Source organism: Hyperoodon ampullatus (genome assembly GCF_949752795.1).
Source record: "Hyperoodon ampullatus genome assembly, chromosome: 5".
Taxonomy (NCBI): Eukaryota; Metazoa; Chordata; class Mammalia; order Artiodactyla; family Ziphiidae; genus Hyperoodon; species Hyperoodon ampullatus.
Window position 1 is genome coordinate 30,233,342 of NC_136918.1, and position 23,694 is coordinate 30,257,035.

The following is a 23,694-nucleotide window of genomic DNA, read 5'->3' on the forward strand; positions in this document are numbered from 1 at the left end:
AGAAACACAACAGAAGGAAAAGACCTACAATAACGAACCCAAAACAATTAAGAAAATGGGAATAGGAACATACATATCGATAATTACCTTAAATGTAAATGGATTAAAAGCTCCCACCAAAAAACACAGACTGGCTGGATGGATACAAAAACAAGACCCATATATATGCTGTCTACAAGAGACCCACTTCAGACCTAGGGAGACATACAGATTGAAAGTGAGGGGATGGAAAAAGATTTCCAAGCAAATGGAAACCAAAGGAAAGCTGGAGTAGCAATTCTCATATCAGACAAAATAGACTTTAAAATAAAGACTATTATAAGAGACAAAGAAGGCCTCTACATAATGATCAAGGGATCGATCCAAGAAGAAGATATAAAAATTGTAAATATTTATGCACCTAACATAGGAGCACCTCAATACATAAGGCAAATACTAACAGCCATAAAAGGGGAAATCAACAGTAACACATTCATAGTAGGGGACTTTAACACCCCCAATGGACAGATCATCCAAAATGAAAGTAAATAAGGAAACACAAGCTTTAAATGATACATTAAACAAGATGGACTTAACTGATATTTATAGGACATTCCATCCAAAAACAACAGAATACACATTTTTCTCAAGTGCTCATGGAACATTCTCCAGGATAGATCATATCTTGGGTCACACATCAAGCCTTGGTAAATTTAAGAAAATTGAAATTGTATCAAGTATCTTTTCCGACCACAACACTATGAGACTAGATATCAATTACAGGAAAAGATCTGTAAAAAATACAAACACATGGAGGCTAAACAATGTGCTACTAAATAACCAAGAGATCACTGAAGAGATCAAAGAGGAAATCAAAAAATACCTAGAAACAAATGACAATGGAGACACGACGACCCAAAACCTATGGGATGCAGCAAAAGCAGTTCTAAGAGGGAAGTTTATAGCAATACAATCCCACCTTAAGAAACAGGAAACATCTCGAATAAACAACCTAAACTTGCACCTAAAGCAATTAGAGAAAGAAGAACAAAAAAACCCCAAAGTTAGCAGAAGGAAAGAAATCATAAAGATCAGATCAGAAATAAATGAAAAAGAAATGAAGGAAACAATAGCAAAGATCAATAAAACTAAAAGCTGGTTCTTTGAGAAGATAAACAAAATTGATAAACCATTAGCCAGATTCATCAAGAAAAAAAGGAAGAAGACTCAAATCATTAGAATTAGAAAGGAAAAAGGAGAAGTAACAACTGACACTGCAGAAATACAAAAGATCAAAGATCATGAGAGATTACTACAAGCAACTCTATGCCAATAAAATGGACATCCTGGAAGAAATGGACAAATTCTTAGAAATGCTCAACCTGACAAGACTGAATCAGGAAGAAATAGAAAATATGAACAGACCAATCACAAGCACAGAAATTGAAACTGTGATTAACCATTTTCCAACAAACAAAAGCCCAGGACCAGATGGCTTCACAGGCGAATTCTATCAAACATTTAGAGAAGAGCTAACACCAATACTTCTCAAACTCTTCCAAAATATAGCAGAGGGAGGAACACTCCCAAAATCATTCTACGAGGCCACCATCACCTTGATACCAAAACCAGACAAGGATGTCACAAAGAAAGAAAACTACAGGCCAATATCACTGATGAACATAGATGCAAAAATCCTCAACAAAATACTAGCAAACAGAATCCAACAGCACATTAAAAGGATCATACACCATGATCAAGTGGGGTTTATTCCAGGAATGCAAGGATTCTTCAATATATGCAAATCAATCAATGTGATACACCATATTAACAAATTGAAGGAGAAAAACCATATGATCATCTCAATAGATGCAGAGAAAGCTTTCCACAAAACGCAACACCCATTTATGATAAAAACCCTGCAGAAAGTAGGCATAGAGGGAACTTTCCTCAACATAATAAAGGCCATATATGAAAAACCCACAGCCAACATCGTCCTCAATGGTGAAAAACTGAAACCATTCCCACTAAGATCAGGAACAAGACAAGGTTGCCCACTCTCACCACTCTTATTCAACATAGTTTTGGAAGTTTTAGCCACAGCAATCAGAGAAGAAAAGGAAATAAAAGAAATCCAAATTGGAAAAGAAGAAGTAAAGCTGTCACTGTTTGCAGATGACATGATACTATACATAGAGAATCCTAAAGATGCTACCAGAAAACTACTAGAGATAATCAATGAATTTGGTAAAGTAGCAGGATACAAAATTAACGCACAGAAATCTCTTGCATTCCTACACACTAATGATAAAAAACCTGAAAGTGAAATTAAGAAAACACTCCCATTTACCATTGCAACAAAAAGAATAAAATACCTAGGAATAAACCTACCTAAGGAGACAAAAGACCTGTATGCAGAAAATTATAAGACACTGATGAAAGAAATTAAAGATGATACAAATAGATGGAGAGATATACCATATTCCTGGATTGGAAGAATCAATATTGTGAAAATGACTCTACTACCCAAAGCAATCTACAGATTCAATGCAATCCCTATCAAACTGGCATCTTTCACAGAACTAGAACAAAAATTTCACAATTTGTATGGAAACACAAAAGACCCTGAATAGCCAAAGCAATCTTGAGAATGAAAAACGGAGCTGGAGGAATCAGGCTCCCTGACTTCAGACTATACTACAAAGCTACAGTAATCAAGACAGTATGGTACTGACACAAAAACAGAAATATAGATCAATGGAACAGGATAGAAAGCCCAGAGATAAACCCATGCACATATGGTCACCTTATTTTTGATAAAGGAGGCAGGAATGTACAGTGGAGAAAGGACAGCCTCTTCAATAAGTGGTGCTGGGAAAACTGGACAGGTACGTGTAAAAATATGAGATTAGAACACTCCCTAACACCATACACAAAAATAAGCTCAAAATGGATTAAAGACCTAAATGTAAGGCGAGAAACTATCAAACTCTTAGAGGAAAACATAGGCAGAACACTCTATGACATACATCACAGCAAGATCCTTTTTGACCCACCTCCTAGAGAAATGGAAATAAAAAGAAAAATAAACAAATGGGACCTAATGAAACTTAAAAGCTTTTGCACAGCAAAGGAAACCATAAACAAGACCAAAAGACAACCCTCAGAATGGGAGAAAATATTTGCAAATGAAGCAACTGATAAAGGATTAATCTCCAAAATTTACAAGCAGCTCATGCAGCTCAATAACAAAAAAACAAACAACCCAATCCAAAAACGGGCAGAAGACCTAAATAGACATTTTTCTAAAGAAGATATACAGATTGCCAACAAACACATGAAAGAATGCACAACATCATTAATCATTAGAGAAATGCAAATCAAAACTACAATGAGATATCACCTCACACCGGTCAGAATGGCCATCATCAAAAAATCTAGAAACAATAAATGCTGGAGAGGGTATGGAGAAAAGCGAACACTGTTGCACTGCTGGTGGGAATGTGAATTGGTACAGCCACTACGGAGAACAATATGGAGGTTCCTTAAAAAACTACAAATAGAAGTACTATATGACCCAGAAATCCCACTCCTTGGCATATACCCTGAGAAAACCATAATTCAAAAAGAGTCATGTACCAAAATGTTCATTTCAGCTCTATTTACAATAGCCAGGAGATGGAAGCAACCTAACTGTCCATCATCGGATGAATGGATAAAGAAGATGTGAATATTACAATGGAATATTACTCAGCCATAAAAAGAAATGAAATTGAGTTATTTGTAGTGATGTGGATGAACCTAGAGTCTGTTATACAATGTGAAGTAAGTCAGAAAGAAAAAGACAAATACCATATGCTAACACATATATATGGAATCTAAGAAAAAGAAAATGTCATGAGAACCTAGGGGTAAGACGGGAATAAAGACACAGACCTACTAGACAATGGACTTGAGGATATGGGGAGGGGGAAGTATAAGCTGTGACAGAGTGAGAGAGTGGCATGGACATATATACACTACCAAATGTAAGGTAGATAGCTAGTGGGAAGCAGCCGCATAGCACAGGGAGATCAGCTCGGTGCTTTGTGACCACCTAGAGGGGTGTGATAGGGAGGGTGGGAGGGAGGGAGATGCAAGAAGGAAGAGATATGGGAACATATGTATATGTATAACTGATTTACTTTGTTATAAAGCAGAAACTAACACACCATTGTAAAGCAATTATACTCCAATAAAGATGTAAAAAAAAAAAAGCTATATAACAAGGATATTTCCATGTAAAACTATTTCCAGTAATGTCTGCAACTAACTGTGCTTTTGGCAGATAAAACCAACTTGTTTTGAAATTTAAGAATATTTCCATTTTCAAGTATAGGAGAAGATAAAATGAAAAATTTTATTAAGAAAGGGAAAGAATTTTCCTGTTGGCTAATTCACACTACCATTTTTTGGATCCTCGTTTCAAATGTATGGGGGCTTATATGTGTTTGTGGAATGAAAGGGGAAAGAACAAGTAAATAAGTGAAAAAAAAGATGAAGAAAGAAAGAAAGAGCAGGAGGAAAGAAGGAAGGAAGAAGGGAAGTGTGCAGGTAGTACTATCGGGATTCCGGACATCAGTGCCATGAAGATGCCTTCAGGAGTGGCCCTGTTGAATCGTCGTGGTTAGGAGGAGTTTCCAACAAGCACTTGCAGCCTCTTACTTTAACCTTCTTTTGGTCCTCTCCTTCCCTCCTGAAGCCACTCCGGCCAGGCACTCCCCACTACTACGCCACCAGACAGTATAACTAGTGATCTCCATTTTGCTAAACCCAACCCGTGGCCAACTCTCAACCCTCATCTCTTTGACCCGTTGGCAGCAGTGACATCCAGCTGACCATCTGGAATTCCACACTTGCTGCCTTTCCTCCTCTCCTGTCTTGCTGGCTGCTCCTCCTGGGGCTCTTTTGCTGGTTCCTCCTCATCTCCTTGATCTCCAGCTGTGCCCCAGGGCTCAGTCCTTAGACTTTTCTTTTAAAATATATATAGATATTTATTTATTATATTTATTTATTTACTTGGCTGAGCCGGGTCTTAGTTGAGGCATGAGGGATCTTCATTACAGCATGTGGGATCTTTAGTTGAGGCATGTGGGATCTTTAGTTGCAGCATGCGGGATCTAGCTCCCTGACCAGGGGTCGAACCTGGGCCCCCTGCATTGGGAGCTCAGAGTCTTAACCATTGGACCACTAGGGAAGTCTCTTAGACTTTTCTTTTTGTATCAACATTTGTTGCCATCTATATGTTGACTCCCTACTTTTCACCTGACTGTAAGTCTTTAGAGAATGCTAAAAATGAAAAAGTTATGTATACTGTGATAGATAGAATAATGCTCCCCCCTCATTGTCATAATCTTCAGGACCTATGTTATTGCTATGGACTGAATTGTATCCCCTCCACAAAATTCATATGTTGAAGCCCTAACCCCTCAGTGTGACTGTATCTGGAGATAAAGCCTATTAGGAGGTAATTAAGGTAAATGAGATCATAAGGTAGAGCCTTGATCCAACAGGATTAGTATCTTTTTAAGAAGAGAGAGCTTGCTTCCTCAGCCATGTGAGGACACCACGAGAAGGCCGCAAGTCAGAGAGAACTCTTACCAGGAGCCAAATCCACCACCACCTTGCTCTTGGCCTTCCCAGTCTCTGAACTGTGAAAAAATTAATTCCTGTTGTTTAAGCCATCCAATCTATGGTATTTTGTTATAGTGGCCCAAGCACATGGATAGTCACCTTACAGGGCAAAAGGGACTTTGCAGCTGTGATTAAGCTAAGGATCTAGACATCACAGATTGTCCTGGAATATTCAAATGGGCCCAATGTAATCACAAGGGACCTCATAAGAGAGAAGCAGGAGGGTTGGAGTTAGAGGAGATGTGAGGTTAGAAACAGAGATCAGAGAGAGGTCTGAAGATGCTGTAGTGCTGGCTTTGAAGATGGAGATGCATCAAAAATGAAAGACAGCTTTACTGGACAGACAGAGGGATGGATAGATACTTAGATGTGTGATGAAGCAAAGAGCAAAATGTTAGTGGTAGAATCTAGGTGGTGGTTATGTGGGTACTAACTTTCAACTTTTTTCTCTGTGTTTCAAATTTAAAAAAATAAGATGTTGGGGAAAAGCAAAAAAATAAAATTAGGTAGATATTATGATTTTTCCAAAATTTCTGTTATTTTGCTTTCAGAAAGGAAAAACATGTTGTCTTCTCCTTGCCTCTTCTCTCACAAAGGCCTTGAATTTCTCTGGAAGTTATGTTTCTACCTGTTTACACTGCCTGGTCCCCCTGATGCTCGTATTTTAGAAAGGGCCTCAACACAGCAGAGGTAATCAGACCCTGTGGAGGCTGAAGATCTAATCTTGACATCAACAGCAACAAGCAGTAATCAACTGGGTTAACTAGCCTGAGGAAAAAGGTATGTAACCCCATGGAATGCTAACATGCGGGTTTGCAAATGAACCAGCTTGTAATTTCTCAAACCTGAATTATAAGATATACTCTGAAAATTGATAACTATCCTGACTTCAACGGAAAAAAGCCAGGGGAAAAAAATTGATGTTACTTTTGAGAAGAACGATATCCCACTCCCACCTTTATGAGAAAATTCTTATTTTCATAGGGAATACTGTTGGGCAATTAAGGAAACAAGCAGTGTCTGTGGGCCTTTTGGTCCATTAGGGAGTGAGATCAGAAAATCTGTGGATGTGACTTCTTGAATTAGAAGTCTGCCCTTTTGTGTATCTCAATAGCTACAGAAGCCATAGCATGGAGGATGTGAGAAGAAATGTCTTCTTTGGAATATTTTCTGATACAGGAGTGGGGGTAAGGGTCAGCGTGGTCATATTTTCATATATTAACTGCTGTCTCCCATACCCAGTAATGACTTCTGTCAGTGAAAAAATGTTGCCTGCCATATCAGTAAACAAATGATGTTGCAGCCATCAAGCCATCACATTACAGCTGCCCCGATGGTGAGTCCTGACGGAACTCAGGATGGAAACAGGATGCCCACCATTTAGCAGTCAACTGCTGCAGCCACCCCGACAGTGCACCCTGAGGAGACTCAGGATGAAAAAGCACAGGATACTGGCCCCAGAGAGCTGAGGTGCATATCAAAGGAATGATTTCAGTGAGCCCAGACTCGCATCTTCCCATATGTAGAAAAGCGCTAAATTCGTTAACTCACGATGTCTGGTTTTCTTTAATTAACAGCAATCTTCTGATGTTCCGACTACCTGGTCTTTGTTGCAAAAACTCCTGTGTATCCTGGCTCCCCACCTGCCTCTTCTGAGCATTCCCTCAGAGTGATCGGAGAGGCTGTGTCCTGGGCTTAAGTCGTCAGTTTTGTCCACAAAATAAAACATAATTCTCAACTTTTAGGTTGTGTAATTTTTTTCAGTTGACACTTCTTTTTCTTACTCTACAATTTCCCCCATCATCACTGCCTGGTGAGGGCAGGCTGAGAGGCCTGTGGGTTTCCGCCTGAGAAGGCAGACCGCAGAGTATTTCCAGTCCAGTTTTGGGCTTTTTGAGTTGCTAAGCAGGTCTTTCAAATCCATGACAGAAAAACAGAGGTTCTCATTTACAAAAGCTGTGCTTTTTGAGAGAGAAAATAGTTCTGAGTTACAAAATGTTGGAGTGTCAAAAACAAAGGTCTGAAGCAATCCAGGCATATAGTGTATACAAACCATATACACTTGCCATCTTGCCAGGAGCTAAGACAAAGCCAGATCGCTCTTTGGGTAAGGCTAAGTCTTCACTACATGCTTCCCTATCCGCACCTCAGTTTCCTCATCGGGAAGTGGAACGTAAAATACTGACCTTGCTGCCTTGTTGTCAGGATTAGGGAACGTTCCTGGCACAGTCTCTGGCTCCCATTTTTTCCTTCTTTCATTCCCCTGCGTGCCCAGGGCACTTCTGAAAGAAAGAAAAGCAGAGTCCATCTTGAGTATTTTATAATATATATGTAGACAGATGAGAAAATTGCATTCTCTCAGCCACTGGTAACTAGAATTCATCTTAGAAAAATAATTTTATCTTTTTGTTTGAGAAAATAGTTTGATTAGTTCTTGGGGTGTGTGCTGTTCACTGATGTTCCTGGTTCTCCTCCTTCTGGCAGATGGTAGGATATGCCACCCCCCTCTTGAAGTCAGGTGTGGACATGTGAGTGGAAGTGACCCATGGAGAACCTTATGAACCAGGAAACAAGTTAGTTACATTTTCTTTCCCCCATCATGTTGACAGTAACATTTTCAACAGTGGAGTGTCCATCAGCTCATGGCCTTTGAGGGAAGATGATGTAGAACAAAGCCCCCAGCTGACCTATAATGAACTATATCATGAGCAAGAAATAACCTTTGTTGTTTTAAAGCACTACTCTTTGGGGTTGTTTTTTACCACAGCATAACTTAGCCCATCCTAACTACACCATACCTTAAGGTGTCAGAGGAGACCCCAGGGATTGGGTGTAGATGTGATGGCTTTGCATGGGACCAGAGGAAAGAATGTTTTGCCCCGTTGATAGAGGAAGAGCAGGAATACAGAGGTGGAGTCAGCAAATGGGGAAAGGCTATGTGATCTAAGGGCATTGGCGTATGCTTTCTATTTTTGCAACAGTCTCCACTGAAATAAGACTTCAGCTTGTCCCTCACAGCACGTTGTTCTGTTTTTCTTGGGCAACACCAGATTCAACTGAGAGAATGATATTGTTGCAGGAAGGGGGACCCATTCCAGAGCCTGAGAGTGGGATCTTGTCTAACACTCAGAAATGGACTGTCCAAGGAGACACTGACAAAGCAAAAGACTATATTGGGAAGGGGCACCAGGGCAGACAGCAGTAGGGTAAGGGAACCCAGGAGAACTGCTCTGCCACGTGGCTCACAGTCTCAGGATTTATGGTAATGGGGTTAGTTCCCAAATGGGTTGGTTAGTTCCCAATCATCTTGCTTGGGCCATATTTGGTCTGACTCAAGGTCCTTCCTGGTGGCTCACGCACCTATCAGCCAAGATGGATTCCAGCATGAAGGATTCTGGGAGGCTGGTAGGACATATCGTCTCCTCCCTCCTGCTTTTGGCCCCTCCCGAATTCTCCCGGTTAGTTTTCAGTGGCAGCACGATGTTCCTTATCGGGACCTCCCGCTGTGAGGCAACTCAGGCAAGCGGTTATCCTTGTGTCTGGCTAAGGTGGGCAGTTTTGGTCAACGTTTCCCTAACAATATTATGCAGGAAAAGCCAAGGCACTGAAGAGCCTTTCAGATTTGTAAAATATTCCATTCTGATATTTAGCCCCATTGATGAAAATAATCCTTTGGTATGTATGAGGCCTTTCATTTTTGTAAAGATGCCACAGTTACATAATTAAAAAGCCATGATAGGTGACCCTGGCGTAACTTCTCACAGGTTGATCAGATCTAAGTTTGCTGTAAAATGAAGTAGAAGGGGTCCCCAGCCCTGTTCCACACCAGGGAACTTCGTCCCTTCGTGCCCCTGCCAACTCCAGACCCGCAGGCTGTGTCTTCCACAGATCACCAGAGACAAAAAGCCCAGGGGTTCAAAGCCTGGATGCTGGGATCAGAAGGCTGGTTTTGACTCCTTGCCATCATTTAGCTGGATGGTTAAACCAGTGACTTAACCTCTCTGAGGTTCACTTTCCTATCTTTAAAATATGGAAACTACTGTTTACCTCATAGGGTTGTTATAAAGAATGAATGAAATCCTGCATGTAAATTGCCTACAGTTAGTAAGTGCTGCTTACCTTGTAGTAAGCTTTCAATAAATGATAGCAATTACCTCTTTGAAGAATTACTTTTTATGTGATTCAGGTTTGATTTTGTCTTTGCTGTAGGATATAACATTTCCTTGTTATTGCTGTTGATTTTATCATGATATTATTATGATGATGATAGACTTTTATTCCTAGGGAATTAACTAATTGCGGTATTAGGTCCATTTTTAAATTGGTATAGGAGCCACAAAGTGAGGTTTGGAGAGAAAGAAGGAACTCATGTCCTGAATGTAACAGACCCTCTACACTAAGTTAGAAGTATTGCTTGTCATCCAGTTACCCCACTTTCCCCAAGTGTACCCTCTGAACGCTGTATGTCCTATGTGGGCCTGCACAATCTAGCACCTTCCTATCTGCTACCGCCTTACCTTACACACAGCTACTCATGAGCTGTGCTCAGTGCACACTGGTGTGTTTAACATTGACAGGCTTCAAGCAAGACTTGCTCCTTCCAGGCCTCTACTCTGTGTCTAGAATGTTCTTCCACATTCCCCGCCCTTTGCTAACAACTACACATCCTCCAGAATGCAGCTTAGTTCCTACCCAGGGTATGTGGGTACCCAGAGGCTGACAGATCCAGAGATGAGTGGAACTGGACAAATGATGACTGTCAATCACAGAGCCTGGTGACCCCAGTAGGGCCAGTTCCTTACCCTCACTAAGCCTCATTTCCTCATCTACAAGGTGCGAGAACAATGCATCTACCTTCCTTGAGCAATTATGAAGATGAAATGAGATCCTGAGAGGAGCAAGCCCGGCAGTGCCTGTCACACCGTAGTTCTGTGCCCTCCCCATTCTCCCATGGAGCTGACCCTCTCCGTCCTGAGTGGACTCATGGTGGGGGACAGAGGCAGAAACCTCCAAGCAGTCAGGGCTCCCAGCCTGATGCATGGTCTGTGCTCCCAAGAGAAGCCCGTTTCCCGACCAGCTCTGCAGCTGCTCCTCACTTGAAGTGTTGCCCTTTGTCACCACAGCAGAGTATCCTTACCCTCCCTTGTGACCCCACTGGGGTCTTGTCCTCTCAGATGACCACAGGGGTTCATTACTCACAGTAATTCTCACCACAGCCACTAGAAGGGAGCACAGCTAGGCTTTCTGGTGGCCTCGGGGGCATGTCACTGCTCTTTTAGGGAACTTCATCAGGTGCTCTCAGGAGAGCTACATCAGAGTGTTGTTCTCAAACTTAAGTGAGCATCAGAATCACCTGGAGGGCTGGTTAAACCACAGATTGCTGGGCCCAACCCTGATTCAGAAGGTCTGCATTTCCCAGGTGGTGCTGGTGCTGCTGGTCCAGGACCACAGCTCAGAACGTCTGCACTGGGGAAGCAAGCCCGGGAGGGCTTACCCCGCAGCCACTTCCTCCTGCCCTTTCCCCTCTCCTGAGGGTCTGAGGCAGGGCCCAGGCTGCTCTCCCGTGGCTTCTGCTGTGTTCTCCTGCTCCTAGGGGCTTCCTGGAGCCTCGTACCATCTGTGTCCTCTTCCGGTTTCCTGACAGAAACTCCTCTTACCACACTCCTGTTCTCTTTCCTCTTCTCTTTCTCTCTCCCTGGGAACCATGTCTGTCTTGCTCACCACGGTGACCCTAGCACTTAATGCAGTGCCTGCAGAACAAGGACCCATAAATAAGTGCTGAACCAACCAGATGACCTCCTTGCACACGTGGTTCTCGTATCAGTCAGGACAGACCAGGTTATGCGGCTGTAACAAATAGCTTCCGAGTCTCAGTGGCTCAGAAGTCAAAGGTTTACTTCATTTGCACTGCGTGTCCATTGCAGGCTGGCAGGGTGCTGTCCTTGCGCTCACTTCAGGACCCGGTCTGAGACACCTGTACCATGTGGAATGCTACTGGTGAGACGGCAGGACTAAGGGCACGTGGAGAAGCTCACACCAGCTCTTACGTGATTCCACCCAGCAGTAATGCACATAGCTGGCTCGGATTTCACTGGCCAATCCAGTCACATTGCCGTGTCTGACTTCAGAGGGGTAGGAAATGCTCCCTTCCTACATACCCAGCACTACCACTGCAAGCAGGGAAGGAGAACGAGACTTCAAGAGAGCAGCCCCGTGCCTCCCACCTCTACCTGCAGCCCTGATTGCTACCCTGGTATCCAGACTCGTATTTCCAAATGCCTACTAGACATTTATACCTGGAAGATCCTCTAGATGTTGTTTTTAAACCTGAATATGCCCCCATCAAGCTCCCTTTTCTTCCTTTGTCTGTACTACTGCGTTTTGTCCCAGGAAAAACCTATGGGTTCTAAACTTGGCCTTGTCTTTGCCATCTCCTTGCCCTTGCACAGCTAATCAATTGCCACATCCAGCCAGTTATATGCCTCTTATACCTCAGTGCTTGAATCCTATCTTATACCCTGCCCTAAGGTACCCACTCCTATTCATTCGTCCTACAAACAGGTATAAATACCCACCATGTGCCAGGAACTAAACTGGACTCTGGAGATACAGCAGTATGACAGAGTCCCAGCACTGGCCTCATGGAACTTACAGTTGGAATGGTGACAACTTGACTATACAAGAAATCATGTAGTTATGGTTGTAATACAGGCTATAATGGAGAAGAAAGGAGGGTGGGGAACATGTTCCAGGCAAAGGAACTCCAGTGTAGAATCTCATTGCCTCTTTCCCAGAACTGCTACAGAAGCCTCCTCTATGGTCCTGCCTTCTCCCTCTGTCTGTCCAGTACTGCAAAAGATTAGGAAGGGTAGGAGTAATCCTCCTCTGCAAAGGACTTTTCATGCCATCCCTTACTGAAATGTTTTCAATGAGTCTCCACTGCCTCAAAATAAAGTGACTCACAAGGTCCTCCAGTTTCAACCTAACCTGTCTTCCTGCCATTGTTTCCCACTTTTCTCCCCTCACTGATGGTCAAGCCAAACCAAATTGCTTACAGTTCTCTTCACACACCCTCCACACTTTCCAGCTTCCAGCCTTTATCTCTGCCTGGAATATCTCCCAATTCCTTGGGTAAAGATACCACCCATTCTTCAGATGCCACCTCATCCATGAAGCTTTTCCTTGTAAACCTATCGTAAGTAACTTCTTTCTCCAGTTAATGCCAATGACACTTGATCTGACTTTTTCTAAGTATCTTTTGTGACTTGTGTCAATGTGCATCCCCCAGGAGACCATAATTTTCTTGAAAAGGAGATATGGCTGTGACAGCTTTCTGTTTCTCACAGGACTCACCACAGGGTTTTGCACGGAATAAGTTGCAGCTGCATGACTGTAGACTCCATCACTACCCCCATGGTCTGGCCCCAGGAATCCAGGGAATTTGCTACCCTCTGCTCCCTTTTCTCCTTTTCTCATAGCAAGAGCCCCTAGAATGGTTTGAGAGATCCCCTCACTTCTCAGAGGGAGATCCATAAGCTATATTCTATTGCATCTACTCTCTGGAACTTTCTTCAACCTCTCAGTAAACTTTTGCTACCAAGCAAGATACATGCTCCTCTCTCCCCAGCCTAGCCCACCCACTATTTGCTGGTTTTGAATGGACATATTTCCACTTCTCTGAAGGGGTTAAGGGGAGAAGGACTGGTGGGTGAGCGCGAGCTCATTGTGGCTTTGTTTAAATCCTAGCTCTCCAGTCTTAAGCTCAGGGAGACTCTTTTCATTCATCTGTGTAATGGGGATATCCATGCTCCGGCCCCAGACAGAGTGGGAAAATACATAGGAAGTGCTTTGGGCATTGATTCCTCCAACAAATACCTTAATGAATGGTCATTGTTACTCCCGTGTGTTCCCTCCCCATCCCCTGCCTCTTAACCTCTCTATCCACATGGAACTGCCAGCCTATGCCCATTACTGCCCCACCTCCACTTCCTCCCCTCCTCCCCATGGCCCCCACTGTGCCCTCCTGAGGGAGGGAGGAAGCAGGTGCTAGAGCGAGAGTGAAATGGACCCCAGAGCAGCCTGACTTCAAACTCAGCCATTTCAATTTGCAGCATCTCTTGTCTGGAGAGCGGAGAGCTTTCAGTTCAGGGCCCACGAGCGTGCTCTTCGGCTCCCCTGGGCCGCACCTGATCTGACCATCACTCTTGCCCCTCCCAGCCCCTCCGTGGACTCCTGTTCCAGGCCAGCTCAGGAGTGAAGAGTTCCCCTCTCCCTTGTCCAAAGCCTGAAGACTTGGGCCTGGCAGTGTTCCAGTGTGTCACATTGGAAATGTCCTGGTAAATTTTTTTTTTTTCTGCAGCACGCAGGCCTCTTACTGCTGTGGCCTCTCCCGTTGCAGAGCACAGGCTCCGGACACGCAGGCTCAGTGGCCATGGCTCACGGGCCCCGCCGCTCCGTGGCATGTGGGATCTTCCCGGACCGGGGCACGAACCTGTGTCCCCTGCATCGGCAGGCGGACTCTCAACCACTGCGCCACCAGGGAAGCCCTGTCCTGGTAAATTTTATACAGCAACAAGGAAGATCCCTGGATAGTCACAGCAATGGTTTTAATGGGTGCACTGTAACCCACTCCACTGTGTTCTAGGCCTGACTTTGGCAGGCACAGACTGTGGGACCTCAAACTGCTAGACCTCCGGGGGCCTGGGTTAGGCAAGCAGGAAATGTTCTCCAGTTCCCTTCAACACAAACATTCTGGAATTCTAGAAGTAGGCACAGAGCTTATGAAATCTTCAGACCCAAGCTTTCATGGGTGATCTGGGGCCACATCAGGACTATGACCCAACACCAAAGATGCTCATTCCAGAGGCCATCGAGTCCATGCAGCTGGAAAGCACCAGTTATGATCAGTCAAGGGTTTCCAATAGCAAGAACATTAGAAATAATGGATATCATATGCCAGCCACTGAGCTAAGGCTCATATGCATTAACCCTTTAATCCTCACAACAGTCCTACAAAGCACTGTCACAGAGGAAGAAACAGAGGGCCTTACTCCGAATGGATGCCTGGACAGCTCTCCCCATCCCCGGCTCCACAGGGGGACTGACTTTTAGATCCAAACAGCAGCAGCCAGCCACATTTTATACTATATACAAATGTTAGGAATCACTGATTTATTATATTAATGCTCGCTATTTTAGTAGGGGAAGGGGATCTTATTTGTGTGTGTGTGTGTGTGTGTGTGTATTAAGAAGCACGCTGTCCCTGTTCTTGGTTATCACACCTAAGAAATGACCCATTGATTGGTCTCCATGGCCAACAGCCAAGCACCTGATACACACTGTTGAGTGCCTTGCACCAAAATAAGTCCAACTGAGTGATGTGACATTCTGATGTCTGTTAACTACAGACATGCTTACTTTACAGTTTGTTCCTTAAAACTGTACCTGATTTTTAAAATGATAAAAGAGCTAACATTTCTGAGCACTGGCCATGTGCCAGACCCTCACCCCATCACCCAGATGCTACCTCACTCCCTCCCACAGCCCCCAGGGCAGAGACCATCGGCAGTGCTCTCACTAACAGAGGAGGAAGGGGGCTGGGGCGCGGAGGCGGCTCACTGAGGTCCCCTAGCTAGGAAGTAGCGGACCTGCGTTAGACCCGGCGTTGTCAGCCTCCGGAACCCGTGCTCTTAACCACGCAGCACACTGGGGTAAAAGTAGCCGACATCCTTTAAAATGTTGATTTAAAAATACAGAGTATTGGGGCTTCCCTGGTGGCACAGTGGTTGAGAGTCCGCCTGCTGATGCAGGGGACACGGTTTCGTGCCCCGGGCCGGGAGGATCCCACATGCCGCTGAGCGGCTGGGCCCGTGAGCCATGGCCACCGAGCCTGCGCGTCCAGAGCCTGCGCTCCACAACGGGAGAGGCCACAACAGTGAGAGGCTTGCGTACCGCAAAGAAAATAAATAAATAAATAAACAAACAAATAAATAAATAAAATAAACATACAGAGTATTAGGGGCAGAGAGAGCAAAAGGAGGAAATCCTTGAGCTAATGGGGATCCGGTCTTTCCAGCAGAAATCCTCCCTGATTCCCCTTGAGAATGAAAGCCTCAACCCACAGGGAAGCAAAGGCATGAAAGGGCCGGGAGGGGGTAGGGAGCTTTGTGTCTCACCTCAACGCCTTTCCTTTCTTCAAATTCACTTGTCTTTCCTGAACCCACACCAATCTGTTCCAACAATGCCCTTTCTCCCTGTTTCAAAAGCTGTCATCTGTCCTAGGGGATGATTTTTATTGACACCCTCTTCTCTTTTGAGATTCCTCACTAATAGGAATGCATATTAGGAATTTATAAACTTGCTTTCAAAGACGCCACAGGAAGTATACAATTTTTCACACATCGCTTTGTCCCCTTCTAAGAAAAAAATAAGCCTGCAGTGGAATATAGTGAGTTAAAGAAAAGGTCTTAAGTGATAGCAATTGATTTTCTGTGAAGTCTTCCCTTAGAATGCCTTTTAGAGAACAGCAGGGGTCCCCCCACACTTCCCAGGGGTTCTCAGAACCATTCTTCCCTCTCATCTTGCAAGTCTGAGCTGGCACGAGGTGTCAAGCCACACGGGAGAGCGGTGGGGGGCTCAGCCCAGCCTTCATTATCCATTCAGGGAGGACAGCGCGGGGCTGAGCTGCCTGAAACCAGCTCTTGTGTCACACACCAGCAGCATCAAGTCAGACAATGTGGACACAATCACCGCTTTTAATTTCAAGTTGGGGGTGGGAGGACTAGCATTTTAAGACCTTGTAATTCGGCTTCTCTATTAGGACTGATTTCAGAGCCTCCTGGAGGATACAGCCCATGTCACTGATGATTTCTGGACCCTCTTCTTCACAATGGAGAAAGCATTACAAACTACAGGCGTATCCAGGTTCGCCTGTACTTTCTTCCTAAGAAAAGCCATTTGATTTCAAAAATTTAAGCCTAAGAGACATACTTTAGACCAGTGTTGGTCAATAGAGATATAATGGGGACCACGTCAAATTTTCCAGTAGTCACGTTAAAAAAGGTAAAAAGAAATAGGTAATAAATAGGTGCATAATTTTAATAATGCATTTTATTTAACTCAGTATAACCCAAACAACATTTTAACATGTAACCGATATTTTGAAAATCACTAATGAGCTATTGTGTTCTTTTTTTCATACTAAATCTCTGACCTTAGATGTGTATCTTACAAGCACAGTACATCTCAATTGGGACCAGTCACATTTCAAGTGCTCTTTGAGAAGCATGTTGCTCATGGCTGTTGTTCTGAACTAGGTGGATATAGATGTTGCTGAATCTATATGTGTCCGTCCATGTATACGTTGCTTTAAGCAGATCTTAATAAAATTCAAGATTCACGTAAAAACAGGACAGGTAACTGTACTAATCTTTCCACTTGCTCTCAAACAAACTGCAGACACCTTGGAGGAAAAGATCCAACCCATAGCCAGTTGTGTATTTCTTTGTTTGTAAGTGATGTTAATAATTTATGATGATTAGACTTATCTGGTTTTATGGTTTCTAGATCCAATTACTAGTCTGTTTGTCAAATTTTATCTTACTCTATTTCCAAACATTTGATTTTTGCAGGGATCTCCACACTCTTATATCCAGCCATCTATATCCAACCTCTCCACTTAAAGATCTCAAACTCAACATGTCCAAGACTGAATTTTTTTTTTAATTTTATCAAAATGTAGCTGATTTACAATGTTGTGTTAGTCTCAGGTGTACTGCAAAGTGATTCATTATATATCTATTCTTTTTCATATTCTTTTCCATTATCGGTTATTACAAGATATTGAATATAGTTCCCTGTGCCGTAAGTAAGTCCTTGTTGGTTATCTATTTTATATACAGCAGTGTGTACATTATAATCCCAAACTCCTAATTTATCCCTCCTCCCTTCCCCTTTGGTAACTGTAAGTTTGTCTTCTATGTCTGTGAGTCTATTTCCGTTTTGTAAATAAGTTCATTTGTATCACTTTTTTCGATTACACATATAAGCAGTATCATATATTTGTCTTTCTCTGTCTGACTTACTTCACTTAGTATGATCATCTCTGGGTCCATCCATGTTGCTGCAAATGGCATTATTTCCTTCTCTTTTACGGCTGAGTAGTATTCCATTGTATATATACACACCACATCTTTTTTTTTTTTTTTTCGCGGTACGCGGGCCTCTCACTGTTGTGGCCTCTCCTATTGCGGAGCACAGGCTCCGGATGCGCAGGCTCAGTGGCCATGGCTCACGGGCCTAGCCGCTCCACGGCATGTGGGATCCTCCCGGACCGGCGCATGAACCCGTGTCCCCTGCATCGGCAGGCGGACTCCCGACCACTAGGCCACCAGGGAAGCCCACACCACATCTTCTTTATCCATTCATCTGCTGAAGGACATTTAGGTTGCTTCCATCCAAGACAGGATTTTTGATCCATCCTCCCCTCCCCACCAAAAAGGAAAACACCATCTCCACCTACAGCCTTCAGCATTGGTTGATGGCAATCTTTGAAGTTACTCAGGCCAAAAACTTTAGAGTCATCTTGATTCCTCTATTTCTCTCACGCCACGCGTCCAATCCATCAACACATTACGTTGGCTGTCCCTTAAAATTCATCCAGAAACCACCACTTCTCACCGTTACCACTCTGGTCTAAGCAACCACCCTCTCAACTCAGGATGCGGAAGACTCTTTCTAAACCCCAAGTTGGATCCAGCTGTCTTGCTCTGAAAACTCTGCTGACTCTCTGTCTCACACCCAGTAGAAACCCGTACTAACAATGCCCTATAAAACTAAATGTGATCTGCCCCTCCCCCATTACCTCTCAGACCTGTCTCCCTCACTCCCGCCTCACTCTCTCTGCTCCAGGCACGTCGGCCTCCTTGGATATGCCAGGTGTGCCCTTGCCTCAGGACTTGTGCTCCTGCAGGCTCTCTCCCTCAAGGTGGCCACGTGGCTCAACCCCTTATCGGCTTCAAGTCTTCTAAAGGGGTGCCTTCTCTGACCAATCTGCTTCCTCCTACCCTCTCTTTCCAGTCTATTTCCCACCTCCACATTCCTGGTCCTCCTCAGCCTGACCTACTTCTTCCATAGCCCCTCAACCCTCCCCCCACAGGTATCCACACTGCTCACTCACCCTTCACCTGGCACAGGGGAGGCGCTCAGTAAATATGGGATGAACGAGTGAATCTCTGTTAGGCAAAATAAAGTACTTCAGTAGAATTGTCAAAAGCTTAAAAATACCTATTGAGCTTTCCTTCTCACATCCTCCACAGAAAAGTTATGGGCAATTTTGTTCAGTGTTTAGTGGTTTTATCACAGAAAAATGCAGGACCAGTTCTTCACAAATTTACGGAATCAATAAAATTTCTCTTTACCTTCCCACCTTGTTTTTCAATACTGTGTGCCCATCTCCTTGACTTTCAATTTTGTGTTTATTGAACACCAGTTTCAGCCAGTTAGCATGAATACAACAGGACAGTGATGGATGTTCTATATCTTTATTGTCCAGTGTGGTAGCCAACAGCCACAAGTGGTTATTGAGCACTTGAAATGTGGCTAGCACAGGCAAGGAACTGAAGTTTTAATTAAGAAACAACTGTAATTGATTTAAATTTAAATAGCCACATGCGGCTAGTGGCTACCATATTGGAAAGTACAGTTCCATCTTTAAAGAACATGTATAAGCTCTTTGAGGAAAAATATATCTTCTTACAAAGTGCCCTTACTCATTCATCATTATATGAATTAGCAAGAAAATCAGTGTTTCCTCTTTTAGTTTTATTTTTTTGAAGTATAGTTGATTTACAATGTTGTGTTAATTTCTGCTGTACAGCAAAGTGACTCAGTTATATATTCTTTTGCATATTGTTTTCCATTATAGTTTTTACCAGGGTACTGAATATAGTTCCCTGTGCTCTACAGTAGGACCTTGTTGTGCATCTATTCTATATATACCAGCTTGCATCTGCTAATCCCAAACTCGCAATCCATCCATTCCATAAACCCCTCTCTCCCTTGGCAACCACAAGTCTGTTCTCTATGTCTGTGAGTCTGTTTCTGTTTCTGTAGATAGGTTCACTTGTGCCATATTTTAGATTCCACATACAAGCGATATCATATGATATTTGTCTTTCTCTTTCTGACTTACTTCACGTAGCATAATAATCTCTAGATCCATCCATGTTGCTGCAAATGGCATTATTTCATTCTTTTTAATGGCTGAGTAGTATTCCATTGTATATATGTACATCTTTATCCATTCCTCTGTTGATGGATATTTAGGTTGTTTCCATGTCTTGGCTATTGTGAATAGTGTTGCTATGAACATAGGGGTGCATATATCTTTTTGAATTATAGTTTTGTCCAGATATGTGCCCAGGAGTGGCATTGCTGGATCATATGGCAACCCTATAGCTTTTTGAGGAACCTCCATACTGTTTTCCATAGTGGCTGCACCAACTTACATTCCCACCAACAGTGTAGGAGGGTTCCCTTTTCTCCAAAGCCTCTCCAGCATTTGTTATTTGTAGACTTTTTAATGATGGCCCTTCTGACTGGTATGAGGTCGCACCTCACTGTAGTTTTTTGGTTTTTTTGGTTTTTATTTATTTATTCAGTTAGTTAGTTAGTTAGTTAGTTTTGGCTGTGTTGGGTCTTCGTTGCTGCACGTGGGCTTTGCTCTAGTTGCAGCGAGCGGGGGCCTCTCATTGTGGTGGCCTCTCTTGTTGTGAAGCATGGGCTCTAGGCACACGGGCTTCAGTAGTTGTGGCATGCAGGCTCCGTAGTTGTGGCTCGGGGCTCTAGAGCACAGGCTCAGTAGTTGTGGTGCATGGCCTTAGCTGCTCCACAGCATGTGGGATCTTCCTGGACCACGGCTCGAACCCATGACCCCTGCATTGGCAGGCGGATTCTTAATCACTGCACCACCAGGGAAGCCCCCTCACTGTAGTTTTGATTTGCATTTCTCTAATAATTAACAATGTTGAGCATCTTTTCATGTGCCTTTTGGCCATCTCTGTGTCTTCTTTGGAGACATGTCTATTTAGGTCTTCTGCCCATTTTTCAATTGGGGAGTTTGTTTTTTTATTGTTGAGTTGTATGAGCTGTTTGTATATTTTGGAGATTAAGCCCTTGTCAGTTGCATTGTTGGCAAATATTTTCTCCCATTCTGTAGATTGTCTTTTTGTTTTGTTTATGGTTTCCTTTGCTGTGCAAAAGCTTGTAAGTTTGATTAGGTCCCACTTGTTTATTTTTGCTTTTATTTCTATTGCCTTGGGAGACTGACCTAAGAAAATATTGGTATGATTTATGTCAGAGAATGTTTTGCCTATGTTCTAGGAGTCTTATGGTGTCTTGTCTTATGTTTAAGTCTAAGCCATTTTGGGTTTATTTTTGTGTATGATGTGAGGGTGTGTTCTAACATTATTAATTTACACGCAGCTGTCCAGCTTTCCTAACACCACTTGCTGAAGAGACTGTCTTTTTCCCATTGTATATTCTTGCCTCCTTTGTCGAAGATTAATTTACCATAGGTGTGTGAGTATATTTCTGGGCTCTCTATTCTGTTCCGTTGACCCATATGTCTGTTTTGATTACAAACGGCATAACATGGCATTTTGATTACTGTAGCTTTGTAGTATTGTCTGAAGCCTGGGAGGGTTATGCCCCCTGCTTTGTTCTTTTTCCTCAGAATTGCTTTGGCAGTTCTAGGTCTTTTATGGTTCTGTATAAATTTTAGGATTATTTGTTCTAGTTCTGTGAAAAATGTAATTTGGGTAATTTGATAGGGATCACATTAAATCTGTGAATTGCTTTGGGTAGTACGGCCATTTTAACAATATTAATTCTTCTAATCTAAGATCATGGGATATCTTTCCATTTCCTTGAATCATCTTCAATTTCCTTTATTAATGTTTTATAGTTCTCAGCATATAAGTCTTTCACCTCCTTGGTCAGGTTTATTCCTAAGAAATTTTTTTGGGGGGGTGTGATTTTAAAAGGTATTGCTCTTTTACACTCCCTTTCTGATATTTCACTGTTAGTGTAAAGAAATCCAACCGATTTCTGTATGTTAATCTTATATCCTGAGTATTTCCTCTTTATTAAGGATTTGGGAAAGTGTTATAGGAAGACATGGCTTGAGAGTCAAATTTTAAATCAAATGCAAAGTTTTGAGTTAAACCCAAGATGGCCAGCATTGGGGGGAAGGGAGTATGGAATGGGATCAGAGGTTTCCTCCCATCTCTTCCATGCTTCACTGCCAAGAACAGAGATGACAATAATAATAACCTTCCTTCCTTAAGCACTGTACCAGGCAATGTGCAAGCACTTTTTAAAATCAATTATCTCAGGAATTCCCTGGTGGTCCAGTGGTTAGGCCTCTGTGCTTTCACTGCTGAGGGCACAGGTTCAATCCCTGGTCAGGGAACTAAGATCCCACAGGCCATGCTGTGAAGCCAAAATAAATAAATACATACAAACATACATGAAAGAGTCTGTGATAGAAGAAGCAGAGCTGAAAATTAAAGGAAAAAAATTTAAAAAGAAATCAATTATCAAGTTTTCACAAAAACCCTGTGAGGCTGGTTAAACTATTTCCATCTTCATTACACAGATGGAGGAATGGGGACTCTCAGGGTACGACTCCCTGCACAGCTGGCCTAAGATGCTATCTGCCTAATCCTGGAGGCTGGCCACACTCCTCTCCCAGCGTTGCTGTTTAAGCCACAGCACAATAGAACGGTAACACAGCATACTAGAGGGAAGGAGCTAGACATTCAGATGGTGAACTTGAGATTTTGTAGGGCTTATATGGTAGTGACAAGGTCAAAGGTAAAGCCCTGTGTATATAGTCTGAGGTAAGGTAGTCAACCAGATAGTTGGAAGAACACACCTCACAGAACTAGTCAGATAAAACCAAAATTTTGTCATGGTTTCTATATGTAGGTCAAAATGATGTGGCAAATTGTGAATGTATTCGAGGTTTTTGTTTGTTTTTTTCACTAGCAGGCATACCCAGCAGAAGATGTGGCCCTCTCCTTTCCTGCAGCTGATCTTTATTAGTGTTTACTGCTCACTAGTATAAACTGTGCTACTCAGAATTGGATTAGGGGGAGATCTGGTCTAAATTAAAGCTGTAATAAATGAGCACTGTTTACATTTCCTCACACCCGGCCTTCTCCACACACACATCAAATTCCTCTGGAAATGAAATGCAAAATAAAACGAGGAAGGATTCTGTTCTTCATTAACATGGAATTATAAAGTGCTGGGGCTCCCCTGCTGGGTGGAGAAGGAAAGCTCACAGCAGGGGTGGGATGCTTGAGGGTGGGACACTCTTTGTTGTTCTTAACTATGGATGGAGTATCATTTTCACATCTTTTTTTTTTTTTTTTTTTTTTTTTTTTTGCGGTACCCGGGCCTCTCACTGTTGTGGCCTCTCCCGTTGCGGAGCACAGGCTCCGGATGCGCAGGCTCAGCGGCCATGGCTCACGGGCCCAGCCGCTCAGCGGCATGTGGGATCTTCCCAGACCGGGGCACGAACCCGTGTCCCCTGCATTGGCAGGCGGACTCTCAACCACTGCACCACCAGGGAAGCCCTCATTTTCACATCTTTACGAAGAGATGAATAACAATGAGGACACTGATGGATCTCACCAGGCTCAAATCAAGATACTGGCAGGGCAGTGTTCCTTTTGGTGGGATCTGGGTGGGGTCTACTTCCTGCCTTTTCCAGCTTCTAGAAGCCGCCTGCATTCCTTGGCTCAGATCCGCCTTCTGCCACCTTCAAAACCAGCATAAGCAAGTCGGGTCCTTCTTAAATCACATCACCCTGACCTTCTATAGTCACATCTGCCCGACTCTTCTCCTACATGCTTCCATTTTTAAGGGCCCTGTGACTACATTGCCAGGCCCCCCCCAACCCAGATAACCTTCCTATTTTAAGATCATCTAATTAGCAACCTTAATTCCATTTGCAACCTTAATCCCCCTTTGCCA